The sequence below is a fragment of the Perna viridis genome, chromosome 11 (assembly GCF_037379345.1).
Source record: "Perna viridis isolate PV_CMFRI_1.1 ecotype Kerala chromosome 11, ASM3737934v1, whole genome shotgun sequence".
Classification (NCBI taxonomy): Eukaryota; Metazoa; Mollusca; class Bivalvia; order Mytilida; family Mytilidae; genus Perna; species Perna viridis.
Genome location: NC_142455.1, coordinates 31,908,532 through 31,925,531, shown reverse-complemented (window position 1 = coordinate 31,925,531; position 17,000 = coordinate 31,908,532). Strand labels below are relative to the sequence as shown.

The window sequence follows — 17,000 nt, the reverse complement described above, 5'->3', positions numbered from 1 at the left end:
AGAATGTTCTCAGACTAAAGTCATTTTTTTTTTCTTTTTTTTTTTTTTTTTGTTCTTTTTTTTTATGTGGCGCTGGGATCAATAATCATGATGTTTCAGCCTTTTCCAAAAACATTTCGACTAATCACCATTATGTCCTTGAGAATATTAACCTGCCTTCCATTAATTAATCGTATCTTTAAATAAGAAATTAAGGTAACAACAAAATTAACGAACACTGATCCGTTTCATATTAAAGTCCAATATAAATCTAGCAAAATCGATATTACATCATTGGAGAAGCTGGTACCACAATGCTCCTGACTTGATACAGGCACTTCAAACGAAATGATGGGTTACATATAGGTTTTACAGCGCTATAAACCTCTCTCCTCTATTGCCAGTGGCTATTAAAAGGCATAGAAATTTGCATGTTATTGTCATAATCGATAAATCAACGGTCCCATCAGCACAAAGAACAAGAAGACTGTCAAAGTTTTCAGTCAGGCTAATCATGAAAATCTAATTCAATAAGAAGTATCAAATTTGAAGATGTACCTTGAATTTTTTGTTTCATAAGAATATGTATTTATTTTCTTTTCTTGATCAAATCATCTTCTTCGTTAAACAAATCGATTAATCGCCTTCGCGTTTGTTCTGGTTTTAATTTTAGATTTAGTTTGTTTGTTTGTTCTTTTCTTTGTATGTTTTGAGGGAAATTTCCACGAAACAAATATCACAGACGATTTAATAGCTAAATCTACACAATCTAGAAGAACATATCAGATAGAGAAAGGGCAATCGCATGGTCGAAGATCTTATGCTCCTATCCATTCTCTTCCGCAGGTCGACATTATGACATTTTCCTGATTTGGACAATACATTACATAATACAAATATTAATGAGAACATTTTATTATAATAAATGACCCAATGAACAAATCTTTTTGACATAGTCATAAAAAGCCATTTGATCCTCTTTTTCTTTTTGTCGACTGGATTCTATAAACATTTATGGTTACAGCCACCACAGTAATCACTACTGAAAACAAAATGATAAAAAAATAATTAATTAACATTATATGGAATAAGAGCAGCAGTTTATTGAACAATAAAGCAAAAGAGTAAGGCCACCTTCCCGGTATTTTTTCCATAGGAATGTACTTACGAATTAATTCTATATTTAGGTCATTCAAGTACACCACGAATGCATTATATATTTGGCTGTAGGGAAAAACCCATGTCATTAGGTGTAATAACATAAAAGTTAAGACACTTTCTGGCCTAATATTTTTTTCATTTCAAATATTTGATTAAAACTCATTTTCAGGTAATAGTATAAGTATAAAAAATGGTTTCAAATACTTAATTCTTAAAACTTAGTCTTAAAATAACATTATATTATTATGCACAATATACTAGACCTTGGAATTTTAATATTTCTGCAACTGTTAAGTGGCTGCACACGTGTTCACTCAAGATATTTGTATTTAACTTGTATTTGACTATATTTAACGAATATATGAAACTTGAAAATATATGCCCATGCTGTCAATGTCAAGTGCACAAAATGTGCAAAATTTTGCATTTTTTCAGCATTTTTCGCAGATTTTTTTTCATATTTTAACCAAGTTCCTCGAGCAGACTGGACCGTACATGTTCATATTTTAACCATAAATCAATCGAATCGACTGAAATAATTCTTAAAAAGTTTGAGAAACATCAAACGATTTTTTTTAAGCACATATTGATTTTCAGGCAAAATTCCATTTTCAATTATATCTATTGGAAATTTGTTTCAGGAAATGCTATGACAAAACATTTAATCATTTTATCTATTTGTTGATAAATTTAGTTGTTACTGTCGAAACCATAAACTGTCATTACAAGTACCAGTCCACATATAATTCAGACACTACCAATGGTAAAGTATTTCAGGGTTTAGGAAAACCCACCAAATAAACGATGCTTTTTCAGTTTATACGTGAAACACATTCATATAACGATTATCATTTATGCATTTAGATATGCACTTTATAGAAAATCATACATGAATCTCCTATTACAATCAACCAAATTGAACCGAATCGAGAACGATAACTCTTGCAAAGTGCAAATTTTTCATCTCTTTACAATCTAGATAATTTTAATCTCTGTACAATCTGAGCCTTTACTTCCGAATGGCACTGAAAGGAGACATGCTCTTTAACTACTTCAAGAATTGTAGCTGAGCTTTTACTTCCGAATGGAACTTCACAACGTCGAACCATCAAAATAATAAGTGCCAACTCAACTTGTATAATGTAACGGTCCACAAATATTGTAAAAGAGAAAAGTAAACTTGCAAAACAATTTAAGTTTTTTAAAACATTTGGTTCAGTGCACCAAAGAAATTTAACAGGTTAAATGTAAAAATATGTAGTGAAATCCTGTCTGAACCAACCGCTTTGTAAAGTTATTTTACATCAATTTTAGAGTATTTTGAATCTTGGTAAGTCCAACATCTGTCATAAGTCTAAAGGGGTTCGATTTAGACATTTTTTACTCTACCGTCATACATAAGTTTTTCACACTGTGTTTGATGGAACATGAACAAAATGAAAATGTATTTGTGGCATTATTTTTGTCATTGAATACATACGGAAAACGTTCACTAGTTGCGTCGTAAAGAAATTATGAATAATTGTTTTTTTGCTTTTTTATGACTTCTAATTCAAAATTTGATTTGTGAATTAAGAGTCTATGGCTGAAAAATTGATGAAAGGTACATTTGGGTTATATTTACTTCATTAAAACAAAAACCGAGTGATCATTTTCTTTGTAATATTGCAGTCGAACCTCCAATAACATTTTTATTTATGTGATTATTGTTTGCACTTTGGTTTTCGTGTAATCCTTGTGCGAACTGACAAAGTCTATGATTAATACAATATTCATTTATATGATCACCATTTTAAAAAAAAACCATAAGTCCCACATAGAATCGTTTGTAGAACTAAATGTCAAATCCAGTAAAAATCGACTGAGATTCAGTTCTAATAAGCATGCATACATCTTAAATAAAAGTGCGTAGAACAAATTTGACTTTATAGGATAGTTTATTGTATATAATACATACCAGCATGAACCGCTCTCACACGGATTAGACATACATGGATCCACAAAACAATTTACAATATTTGGGCACTTTGGATTGGTGCAGTCATACGATAAAACACCTAAAACAATTATATATACCGTCAGCTTATATGGTAGACATAGATTCAATTTTAAGTTTTTATTTAATGGAGAACAAGTCATAAAATCTGTTGCATATCATATTTCAAATGTTTCATAATATGCCCTTCATTCATTAAGTGCCAGTTTTTGAAAAAAAAACAAAAAAAAAACAGAAACATGCATGTCAAAACCCTTACGATCTAACAATATAATTTCACTCAAATATGCTTTCTCCATTTAAAAAAAATATCATTTGATCTCTGCATCACTGTATAAGCTCAGAATTTTTTCAATAGAATTTTAGAAAAATGAGGTTTTGGCAGAGTTATTTGCTCTTAAAATTTTAATTTCAGTGCATTTCAATGATATTATAACTCAATTTACCAACATGACATGAAATATCTTCCCTTTTTTTCTTGATTCTGATGGTGCAAGTATTCAAATTTTCAAAATGGTGGATTTTTTTTACCATGTTTCACCTACTGCCTTATTCATACAGGGACTGACACTTAAGTATAATATTGTTATTTTACAAGAGAAAACGTAAAAACGCATAATTCCAACGCTTTAAAGCACGCCAAAATTGCTAAAGAATAATATTGTAATATATACCAAAAATGACAGTTGGGCGATTTTCGGATGTATATGAACGTATTTCTGGTGTTAAAATAATATCAGTCGACCATCTTATTAAACATAAGTTGTATTTGTTACTATTTTGTCTTTATCTGGGAAAACTATCCTGCTAAAACACATTCGGAATGTTACAGGAAGTTTTTTTTTGCAGGGTCTGACATGTATTACATTACAAGTATTTTACAGATTCACATATGTAATGAGCACATATGCAATTGTACACATGTACAGCCTTTTTGTGTGCATACAACGGCTTAAACATTGTATTTAAGCCTTCATTGAATGTGTAAAAACATACTTTGGCGTGCACTTGGACTTTTGCTGTATTTTCTGTATTACATCGGGTGTGTGTCATGAGCCTTACACCAACAAGATAATGTGTTGTTCATTGAATCCATTGTACAATACTTACATTTGTTAACTTTTCTCTATTTCAAGCTTAGATGTGTAGAGTATTTGATATGGTTTGTTATTTTGTTATTTAATATTTCAATCTTTTTATCCAAGTATTAAGTACTTTCCGTATAAGAATCAGACAAAATGTGTATAAGGTGTTGCAAATGCTTTCAGATAAATTTAAATAACTTATCAGTTGTTTTCTAGATGTATTGAATATAATTGAGAAATATTGAGAAATATAATGTGTCACCCATTTGCTGATTCTTACACAGAATGGTACTTGATTAACAGTCTACTTTAGAAATATTTAAAACACAAAAACAAAAACAAAAACAAATACAAAAACAAAACAAAAACCAGTTACTGATATACGAATCTAAAGAGAATCCCAAAGGTTTATTTCAACATCACATGAACCTAAACGTGATTTCCGAATTTCAACGAGTCATCAAAACATATTCATTAGAACGTATCGTTTATATCAAACCTAACTTAAATCAGGTGTAATAGAGAAAGGGTTAAAAAGTACTATTCCATATAAAATTTAATGGCAGTGGGGAGGTTCATGGAGCAGAAAACCAATCGAACAAAAGATGCCTGTTCAATCTGAGTTATGACGCCATATTTTTAGAAACAATTGTCCTTTCTATATGCAGAACTGTATTTTGGAGAAACAACAAATGTTCATGTCTCATTTAAATCAGCAAAATCAAGAACTATAACTCTTGCCTAATGGCTATTTCATATGATATCTATAAAGACTTTATCACAGAAGTTCAACAACCGAAAAAAATCTAAGACTTGTTTTGTGGTCTGTAGCTGTTCAGAACACTTGTCTTACAATTATAAAGAAAGTTACTTAATTAAAATAATAAATAATTTTAGCTAAAATTTTTGCTAAATGTTCATACCTGACATTAAAAGTGTTGCAGTGATAAAAATTCCTATAAAAAAAGCCAACTTCATTTTCAGCCGCAATTGATGATAAAACAGAAAGTCCGCTTTCCACGGATGTGTTAAACGGACTGAATGTTTTTCCCTGAAGGACCACCTTTACAACCGGATATACATCTACTAAAATTCTGTTTAAACAACATGTTAAGCTAACTTTGTTTTGTCCTTAACGTTATTTCTTGTAAAATGACGTCATATCTTGTTTTCGTTTTCGGTATATTTTGTAAACAAATTATGTGTGGATTAATTTATGCATTTGTCTACTGATAAAAAGGTTACTGTTTGAATCACGTGTACAATATATCGAAATTTGCAATACTTATATGATCGGTATATTTTGTTTTTAAACCACTGAGTGAATTTCATTATTTACCTAAATTTGATGTATCACAAATTTAAGACCACTAAACTCCTGTCGTCGTTCCTTGCATACAAATGCTTAAGTACTTCTCCATTTAAGAATGAGGCAAAATGTGTAAAAAGTGTGGCACGCGAAGAAAAAATACACAGATTTTATTGCATTTTCCAAGTATTCATACATCATAACCTCAACCTAGATATGACTGTCAAAGTGTTTGTTAAGTTTGCTTTTTTAAGATACTTATGGTTAAAATTTAGTTGAATGAAATGAAGCATGAAAAATGGCGGGAAATTTTTCTCGAACTTTTCATTATATAAGTAAAAAAAATATCTATGTCACCAATGCTTCAGTATCAATTTAAATAGCTTTTCAGCTGTTTTCTACATGTATTGAATATATTTGTGGCAAAAAAAAAGAGAAATATGATGTGCCACCCACTGCCTGATTCTTACACAGGATGTACTAAATTTGTTATTTTGGTTATTATTGGATTGCCGTACTTCAGATATATGTGATTGTAATGTACTTAACGGAAGGTTACTTCTCGAGTCACGAGTACATCATACATATTTTATTTCGGTATTTTTCATTTTTTATTTCCTTTCATTTGCATGACAAATCAATAAAAAAATAACTTCTATCTATGCTAGTTTTCCCTACTGTTGATTTTACTATGTTAATTAAACACATGGTTTCCAAAGAATTTATAAAACTATGAGTAATACATTATTGAGTCATTCTAATGTGTATCCAAAACGTATCTATTATTTTCAAAGTCATATTCCGAAAACGGGATTGTTGTTCAAATCTAATGACATAACAGAAGAAGAAATCGGCGTTAAGATATGCTAACTGTTGGTTCAGAAAAATGATGTTATTATCGGTACGTGAAAGGCAGAATTTTTTGATAAATAATTTTCGTGGATTCAGATTTGCAGTCACTATTCGAACAAAAATAGCAAATGTTATTTAGTTATCTGAGATACACGCTTCGTAAATAAAAAGTTGCATGCTGGGGTTGTCAGGCTATAATACGGTAAACCTGACCGCAATCCATAGTGTTGCACCGTGTTGGGAAAGATGCCACTTCCTCGCATGTTAAAGAACCCTGCTGTGGTATTCGATAGGAGAAGGAACATTTGCTCTCCGCCACGAAAGGCTAAATTGCCCGACCCTACCCATCCCTCCCTTTCTCTAGTGGCAATCTAAATTTGTCGACCCTGTTGCCCTTGTGTCCCATCCCTTTTTTATTTCATCATCATTTCATGTTCATTTTATCATCAATTTCATGTTCATCGTCTGAATATAGCTGAAATATTGCTGCTCGGACGTTAAACCCCAATAATCAATTAATCAGTCATTAACGCCCGAGCAGCAATATTTCAGTAAATTCAGGCGATACACAATTCTGTAAATGACACTAAAATACAAAAGGAACTGTTGGATTTTCGAAGCGAAAAAGGCACATTGGAATGAATGATTATTTTTTTCATTATATAGACCCATTTAGCAACTTAATAACAAACATGTGTAGCCTCTTTCAAATTATAACTCAATACATCAATATGATATGGAAAATCTCGTCTTTTTTCCTTGATTCTGATTGTGCAAATAGTCAAATTAAACTTTCGACCTATGTGTTTTTTACCATTTTCCACGCACTGCCTGATTCTTACAAAGACTGACATTTAAACCCGCTTCATGAAATTTACATCATTAATTGCTAATCCAAACAAGTTGCAAATTGTTACATCATACAGAAAAAAATTAAAATACAAATTCATCATCCAAGGTTAACAGATAATTTAAAACGCAATTTCTTATAACATCGTCATGACTACTCATGTTATTTTATTTATAGCAAGTATTGTACATGGTATATAATAGCAGTTATAAGGTTATGTACATGAAAATAATCACCGAAAAATAAACATGTGGAATTACGTTGTTTTAGCTATTATACTTACACTAACGCATCCTGGTAAGACATATTGTGTTATTTAAAGTATGTGTGAGTTGCTGAAATTTACAGGATATATCAATGCGTGAGAAACACAAATTCTACATTATAAGCTGCGTCAATCAAATTTATCATAGATAATCACTAATGAATAGGGTATATGCGTTGTGGCTAGATTATGAGATATCACTATATGCCTCTGATCTCAATTCAAGTACATAAAAAGCAGAATCGTTATTTTTGACATTTTCAGTGTTATTGGCACCACAGTGTCCGAGTGTTGTATGTCCACCATGGCGGCTGGAAAACTGTAGTTCGAAAAGCAATCCTTGTGATTCTTCCCCGTGTCCAACTGGACAATATTGCTGGTGAGTACCATTACGTCTACTAAAGCATATCTAATTTGATAAAAAAAATCGTATGCTGTAAATACGCTTTTTATCACAATGATGTCTATGTCTGTGAATTGTTTGATACACAGAAATCTCAAAATACAGGGCAATATAATATATGTTGAACTGGCGAGCTGATAAATTTCTGCGCTGTCATGTGGGTTCGGTTTGTCCAGTGTCAAGTTTACTGACATTCAGAAGACACAAAATCAACTTCGATACTAATTTTGCATTAAAGCAAACACATATCATAGTGCATAAAACATCGGACACACCATAAATCAAAGCGTCGGAAGACACCGATTTTTAATGTCTCATTAACGTATCCAACAGGATTTATCGTGATGGCATAAAGTTGGCGATTATTTCATTACTTTTTGTGATATTATAAACTTCTCTAATTAGTTGTCAAGCTATGCAGAAACATGAAATTAAAACATTGAATACTAAAACACTATATTATTCACATTTGTTTTCATTTATTGCAGTAATGTCTGTGGGTGTACCCATACTTGTATAGATGGAACGACTGCAGGACCTCCTTGATTGTACGTTGTTTGGCGATACATTATGATACATTATGTTATCTTTATTTCGCGTACTGATCCAAAACCGTGTTAGAAATTATAGACTCTAAAAACGTCTTTGTTCGTAGTATTGAAAATAAGTTGCTCATTTACTTTTCTCTTTTTGTACGTTTTATATTGGTTATTTCATGCTCATTGTTGTGTGCGTCTTTTTTCACTGCCCAGTTTTTCTACTTAGAATATATTCATTTGATTTCTGCTTGAAATTTGGTTCCTATCATTACTCATTTTTTCTGTTCGTGTAGGTATTAGATAATGGACAATATAAGTCCGCATGACAAAATAGAACCTTTTTAAGGTAATCTGCTAAAAAATAATAAACTTCTGTGAACATCCAGGTGACCAAATATACAAATAAAATGTGGCAGCATACATGAAATGTGACACGTACCAGCGAACATGATGATGAATCACAAGGTTTGCCTTTCAAAATACTATTTTCCAGCCGCCAGGGTATACATACAGAACCCGGACACTTTTTTGCACACTATTTTGCAGGTAACCCTTCAATATGAAAATACTATAGTTTTACATATACTCAGTTGGAATGAGGGATATTTTATTCATTCAAAAATCAAAGAGTTACTTTTGGACAATCAGCATGTACATTGTATTTTCTTTACTTGCTTCGTTCCCTTCTCGATGATTAGAAAGATTTAAACAGCAAAGATTGATCACACTAATATATCACTCTCCTCAGGAGGAAATACAATTTTTCTGATCAATTGTATCATTAAATGCATCACAAAAGAGGTATTCGCAAATAATATGAAAGTCAAACATATAACAAAATCCAACATATTGCAATAATACATCAAAGGTCATAGCCAGCCTTTAAGACTCAGAAAATGTGAACGTGATTTCAAAACACCAATCCATACAAATTTCAGGCATCGTCAAAATGCAGAAAACCCTATCGAAAAAGCTACGCATTTCCGGTTCACACACGTCGTATTTTTCATTATCATATATAGTCCCTTGAGTACACTGATTTGCATTTTGGAAAACATCATACACTCATGAACGATTAATATTGCAAAATGTCATTTTCAGCCCCGTGAAAGTCCTGGTTTCAAAAGAATATGCATGCAGCAGCGCTAAGATTGTCGTAAAAGGCGACTAAATAGTGCTCAAAAACCTAGCCGTGGGCTAGGCGCTCTGCCCACAGAGCAACTGGGATGTGTGACCCAGGAGGTGGAATGTGGTAGCCCTGGCGTGTTACATGCTGGGGTTGTCAGGCTACAATAAGGAAAACCTGACCGCAAACCATAGTGGTCCACCGTATTTGGAAAGATGCCACGTTCCTCGCACGTTAAAGGACCCTGCTGTGATATTCTATAGGAGTAGGAACATTTGCGCTCCACCACAGGAGGCTAAATTGCCCGACCCTACACATTGTGACTGGTAAAGCGGTCTGTGATGTCGCTGCAGAAGAAATACAATTGGTGTTCGAGGGTTTTATATATGTATGTATTATTTAATGCCTTATACTTATAAAGAATGCTACTGTAATCGTAATGTTTTTCTTATGTTTTTATATCAATAGCTGTTTCATAGCCGGATACTTTAGATTGCATACATATAACTGATCACGAGAACAATATGCGGAATTGCGTTCGCCTAGCTGTTTTCTTTACTTTAACACATTCGGGTAAGATATATTATTTCATTAAGGAAAAGTTGGCCAGATTATTTAACATATGCATGTATCACTATGCCTAAAATTAGAACTAATGTAACCATTCATGTAGATCAAAAGTAAAACATATGTCGTATGTAGGATGTATTGAAACAATTAAGTTTTTTCCACACATACATAAAAATATTTGCTGTTCAAATTATGAGATAATTGAATTGTATAAAAAATTGAGAAGCATCAATCTTGGATTTGACAGAGGCAAATTACTGACGACGTAAAAGCAGAGCCAGTTAATGGGTATTTACAACCGTCCAGTCTAGAGTGTCGACAACGAACTTTAAAATACATTAGTTTTTTTTTTTTTTTAATTCTGATGCAAATTTAACTGTGAAAATAGAAATTGAATATACATTAAAAAATCGATTTTATTCAATTAAATCACAAGAGACAACGAATTTTGCGAAGAACATTTTCAAATTATGTATTTACCACGACCTTTAATAATAGAAAAAAATTATATAATGACACTCATATATATCCAAGTCTATAAACTTTGATACAACAGAAAAAAAATATTCGCTTTCGGGGTGAATTAAGAGCTATTAAGCGTAAGTGTTTGTAAGAATCGGGCAAAATGGAAAAAAAATCAGAAACATGCACGGCAAAACCTACCGATCTCACAATGTAATATCACTAAAGGATGCTTTCTCTATTTGCAAAGAACATTATTTGATCTCTGCATCACTGGCTTTGCTCAGATATTTTGCAATAAAATCTTTTAAAAATGAGATTTTTCACATGATTATCTGCCCTTGAAATGTTCATTTTCAGTGCAATACAATAAAATTATTACTCAATGCACAAACATGATATGGAAAACATTGTCTTTTTTTTTTAGTCTGATGGTGCAAATAGTCAAAAAATGATTTTTTTTTTCAAAACACATTTCACCGACTACCTGCTTTGTACAGAGATTGATATTTAATGCATATGCATTGTCTCAACTGCAGTGTTGTGAAAACAAAGTCGCTATTTGATATTTTAGTAATATTTCGACCTGAGTGTCCACGTTTCGTATGTCCACCATGGCGACTAGATAACTGTAGTTCGAACGGCAACCCTTGCGACTCTTCGCCATGTCCACCTGGGCAATATTGCTGGTAAGCCTCTCTTTTCATGTATTTAAGCTTTTTTGTTACGATATACAATCATTTCTTTTAAATCCCACTTGTATCACATAGATGTATGCCAATTCTTCGCGTGTGAATATACTACTAGGCAGAATATATTGATGTTCAAGGGAGTAGACTTCCTATTTTGTATTGGGGCTGATAATTTCCAGCGTCAAGTACATTAATATTCAAATGTCAGAAGTCTAGGACGGTCATGGAGTCTGATTTTAATTAAATTTCACTTTCAGGCAAGAAATAAAACAGTATCAAAACTTGAACAGGTAACATTCTGGCTGACATAAATATTCATCATACCAGTTTATATAGTGTAGTTTCGCAAAATACTGACATGGAGATGGCCTCATAAAAGACAACAAATACATCAATTGGCGTTTTTCGAACTTAAACAAGTTGAAAACTTAATATAATTTAACATATTCATATTGCGATGTTAAATAATATAATTTTATGTATGTCATAAAACATATTTTTAGGAAATAGTACTGTTTAGCATAGGGCTAGACTATATTCACTTTATTTTAATTATTCATTGCAGTAATGTGTGTGGATGCACCCATTTCTGTATAGGAGGAGTAAATGCAGGACCTCCATGAAGATAGAGTTGTTTAATAAATACATAGATTGGTTTTATTGTTTTTTTTAATTTACTTTTTATGTTGTTTTTATTATTTTTACAATTTGTTTCCTTTTTTTCCTTACTAGCCTGTTTATTTCGCTGTATAAATTTTGAATTGAAAATTTTCCTTGAAATATGTGATAGTATGTTTTATGGAACACTTAAAGCTGATATTGACTGAGGCCACTGCATTCAGACCGTAATATGGGGGTTTGTATTCATTCAGTCTATGCTTTGTTTCCTTGTTGCCTAGGGTTGTTGTGTTTAATTGTATTATGTCTCTATACAAGAAGAACAAAATGTGGTTAATTTTGTATGTTTCATAATTCAGGATCTTTTTTATACTAATAGTTTCCCGGTTACAGGGAAGTAGTATTTATTGATCACTCTGTCCATCCGTCCATTCTTTCATTTTTCTGTGTCAATGCTCAGTTCCTACCTGCAAATCTTACGAAACTTCTTATTGGAATTTGACAAAACTGAAATGTGGAATACGCTTTCATCAGATGATGCGAGTGCATCTTTTTTTTTAATTGTATTTCAATTTATTTTAAGATGGTCCTGATACAATAGATAAACTTGGCAATACGTCGACTTAGGAGAGACTGGAGAACACTAGCATCGAATATACAATTATACGGAAAGAAGTCATATTTGCAGCTTTAGACAACATAGTTGAAATGTTTATATATCTCCACTGACAACATAGAAAACACCTACTGCAAAACAAGTGTCCAATGTGCAAAATATTAAAACTTATTATTTACAATGGGACTTTAAATCAATTGATTTTTACGATGCTGTATTTTTATAAACATCAGGTAATGGTTAGAATACAAAAAAGACATATGTAATGCAGAACTCAATCCAATCTATCGAATTTTTTTCAGATTCTGTCGTCACGAGCATTCTAATATGCAAATTTGAAAGGAATAATGCAACTTGTATTTGTACTTATCACTCGTATTACAAATATGGCAGGTGTTTTAAATATGGACGAAAAATATCCTAACTTTAAAACAGAATGAAAATTTACAGACATCAAAATATCAAGACATGACTAACATGTAAAAAGAGAATCAGAAACAATTTGGGTACACAATGTAGACGATAGAAAAAAATAATTACACAGAAGAACAGCATTATAATTACAATTAATATATATTACGTACTCTTTTAAATGTCTATGATTTGTGTATATTTGTTTTAACAACAATGTTAAATGTTATCTTCAAGTTTCCTTTAATATTTCACACCATCCCTTCAACATCATAGCACAAGTTGTACGTTATGCCAGAGCTTGTCGTAACTACGCAGACTTATTGTACCGCGCTAGACTTCAAACAGGATTATGTTGCTACATGATTAAAGTCATCACTACAGAAATTTTATGGTCGTCATCATGAACTCGTAGATAGCTACTGTGTGTGACCAAGTAGTAATTAATGGCCCAATGAAAGCATGAATATGGAATTACTTTTAATTCAGACTCATAAGACATACCAAAAAATGTAATACATGGCTTAAGGACAGTTAATCTAAAATAAGATATGTAAATCTATATATCAGTATATATATCTACTAGCTTTCAGATATATATACGACAGCCTTAACAACAAACCTAAACCTTGATTACTCACTACAAACAATTGTCTGTTTTGTAATAGATAAATAGAATAATCAATGCATTTTTTAATATACACTAAACCATTAAATCTGTATATAAAATTTACAAAGTTCCATTTAAATATAGAATGTTGTAAATGGGATTTTCTGAAAGTTTGCAGTAAGCAGTATATTTGATTGATTTTCTTCCTTTTTTTTTTTTTTTTTACTTTCATTCTGGGTGTTCCATGTCTATTTTAAGAACCCAGTCATAGTTTGTAAAACTGGGTATAATGATCAACTTACGATAAACAAACAGATGCTTAAAATCAGTTGAGAACATTTGGGTTCAACTTCTTGAAACCGTGAAAACAATGATCGATACAATGAAGTCGATTCATGGGATGTTTGAAGGGTTTTCTATCATTCTGATGTTGCTGTTTTTTCTTCTTCATCCTGGAGAAAGGTTTTTGACACATACTATACCTTTGTCTGGTTTCATAAACAATCTCAAGTTGAAATGTTTCGTTGTTTTCGAGCAATTAGATCAGGATTAAAGGAAATACTTAAATAAAAATGTTTTTATGCAACCAAAGGCTTAAATGTTCTTAATACCATTCTTAATACCATACAGTTTTTATGGTGTATCCATCAGCACCATGAAAACTGATGTATTCAACGGGTCATAGTTTCCTTTCCTCGTTTGTCTACCCCGGACTTGACTTTTTATGAGCAACTCGGCGGGTGTTTCTAGAAAAGCAGAGGACGCTTATCCTACCGGTGCATCTGGTCCATGCTCCCAGTTTTTAGTGGAGTCCGAGTTGCTCATTTCCTTTTGTTACTTTGTATGTATGATTTTAGTTACTTTATGTTCTTTGTTGTGAATGTCTGTTTTCCATGTCTGGTCTTTGTCCCTGGATAACATTCTTTTGATTACCGCTATAACCTTGGTTCCCTTGATTACTATTTGATCTTTTAATATTTATCTTAACTATATTAATAAACAAGTAATTTTTCAATCCCTTCAACCCCTGCATGATTATGGTGTTTATATTTCACAATTTATTCGCTACGCTGAAGCAAGCATTACTCTGGTTTCCTTGAACGCCTGATACAGAAATCTGCGTAACAGACTCCTATATCAGGGGTATAAGGAAATTCGTCTTGAAAGGTCTTACAACATTCTTTTTTTAGGTATCAGTCATTACTTGAAAAATATTCAGTTTCTTTTACAATAATGAGTAATGATTGATTGTTTGTTTTTATAAGCAACTCGGCGGGTGTTTCTAGAAAATCAGAGGACGCTTACCCTACCGGTGCACCTGGTCCATGCTCCCAGTTATAAGTGGAGTGCGAGTTGCTCATTTGTTTTTGTTACTTGTATTTTAGTTACTTTATGTTCTTTTTTTGTATGTCTGTTTTCCATGTCTGGTCTTTGTCCCTGGATTACATTCTTTTGATTACCGCTATCAGCTTTGTTCCCTTCATTGCTCTTTTTTATAAATTGTTCATTGTGCTGATATAACCGCTAATTTACTGATTATGACAAAAGCATGCAAATGGTTTTTAATCCCCACTGTTGTATTCACGCAGCAACAGAGAAGCGGGGGATAAGTGCGCAATACAACCTAGATTTAACCTACCATTTCGTTTGAATTGCCTGTACCACACCAAGACCATTGCGGTAACAGCTGCTCCGGTGGTGTAATATCTATTTTGCAAGATTTATTTTTGATCGGATTGGTGTTCGGTAATTTATACTGTTAACAGTGATGTCGAGAAAAATTTTTTTAAGAACACAGAAGTGTTGCAGATCACTCTCTTTTCCTCATTCTTGCATAATATGTTGAAGCCGTAAACAATTTAATAATGCATATTATTTCAGTCTCCAAAAATACCAGACCAATGGTTTTACGATCATGTAAAAAAAACCACAAAATTCACTTCTATCTTTATTTCAGAATCAGTAACAGACCACATATTTATTCTTGTATTGTACCGTCGTTGTATACAGACAGCAGTTTATTTATATAACCATATGCAGTATGTATTTTACAAGAGCTTTTTGCACCTTCAATCAAGTATACTACGTTCAGTGTAAATAACTTAATAGCATAACAGCATACAACACCAATCGCCACAAATACAAACATTGACATAATATCATTTTATGAAACTTATGAAAGTGGAACAAACGTCAGAGGCTCAGCAACAGAAATTAGAAAAAGAATGAACATGGTGATACGTAACACATGCACCAGCGTATAACCCAAAGCCAAAATAATATATACTTTCGGAGATTACCACAAGGTCTCCAATAAATGTAAATACATTTTAGTAAGCTCCTACAGGCCCCGACAAAATAATTATGACATCTAGGGTAACTGAGCGATGACAATTCTTCAAAATCAATGAAAAAATTAATAAAACTACACAAAGAAATATCAATGACCAACATCTCCTGAATTTAGACGGTCTCATGAAATCATAGGTGGGTTAAAACTGCTTTTATAAGGCCTTAACAATTCCTATGTAATGTAACAAAAGCTGAAACACAAAAAAGTTCGTCAATAATACATTCAATTCTCTGAATGGAATATCTGAACATAAACGTTATAGACGAATGACCCAGTGATATCAACTTAAAGGGCGCTCACAGTTACTGAAATCAAGCTAAAAAATATTATAAAAAATGACTAGAAATAATCGTTCACTAATATTCAATTTGGCTCGATTTGGAGTAGTTTAGTCAAGTCCAAAATGGTCAAGATACGATGTAGTGTATTACTAAAATATGATGTAGATATAGATGCAATTAAGAAGAATCGAATATATTTGTGAAAAAAGGTAAAAATAGACAGTGGTTTTAAAACCAAGTCCTTTACTGATAAATCTATAAAGGGAAGTCGGTAAACCAATGGATTTGATTGAAATATTGTGCTTTATTAACTATATTTCCGTTAATAAAAGACATAGTGGGAAATACCATTTCTAATTAAAAACCTACAAATGTTATCATGCTTTTGCAGCAAAGTTTTTAACGGTAAAAAACTATATGATATCAATATCCCTGGTACAAATTTCTTTCTGAGGAATTTATTGCGTTTAATAAAATGTACAATCTGACATTTTACTACGGATATGAGCAAAACGGACCAATTGTGAAATATAAATACCATGGAAGGATGCTTCAGGAAAATCACTATCTAGAAATTGGAAATTAACAATAGGAAAATCAAAATCTTCTCTTTTGTAATAAATTTTGGTTTGAAGGTTTCCCTTCTCAATTGAAATATCTAAATCAAGAAAAGTTGTACGAGTGCAATTTTTGTTAGACGTCGTCAGCTGAAGTTCTTTATAATTGATATTTACTCATAGTTTTCGAAATAAGGATTATTTACGGCCGAATTATCATCTAGGTCTCTCAAAATATTATTAAATTCACGCAACAGATGATCAT

General features: G+C 32.1%; 2 long non-coding RNA genes across 7 annotated transcripts; one reads left to right on the top strand and one right to left on the bottom strand.

The window, feature by feature from the left end:
* Nucleotides 1-878: 878 nt before the first annotated feature.
* On the bottom strand, nt 879-5,356 carry LOC148603745 (uncharacterized). The gene is made up of 3 exons (XR_015916827.1): nt 5,145-5,356; nt 3,098-3,197; nt 879-1,021 (listed from the first exon to the last, which is right to left on the bottom strand). It is a non-coding gene; the product is annotated as an uncharacterized LOC148603745 (long non-coding RNA).
* A 2,046-nt stretch (nt 5,357-7,402) lies between these two features.
* On the top strand, nt 7,403-11,949 carry LOC148603744 (uncharacterized). 6 transcript variants are annotated; one of them, XR_015916752.1, is made up of 7 exons: nt 7,403-7,529; nt 7,762-7,876; nt 8,389-8,448; nt 8,933-8,985; nt 9,541-9,953; nt 11,172-11,286; nt 11,855-11,949. It is a non-coding gene; the product is annotated as an uncharacterized LOC148603744 (long non-coding RNA). The 6 variants fall into 6 exon arrangements; XR_015916750.1 differs by having other exon boundaries at nt 8,826-8,985; XR_015916749.1 differs by having other exon boundaries at nt 8,389-8,985.
* Nucleotides 11,950-17,000: the final 5,051 nt, after the last annotated feature.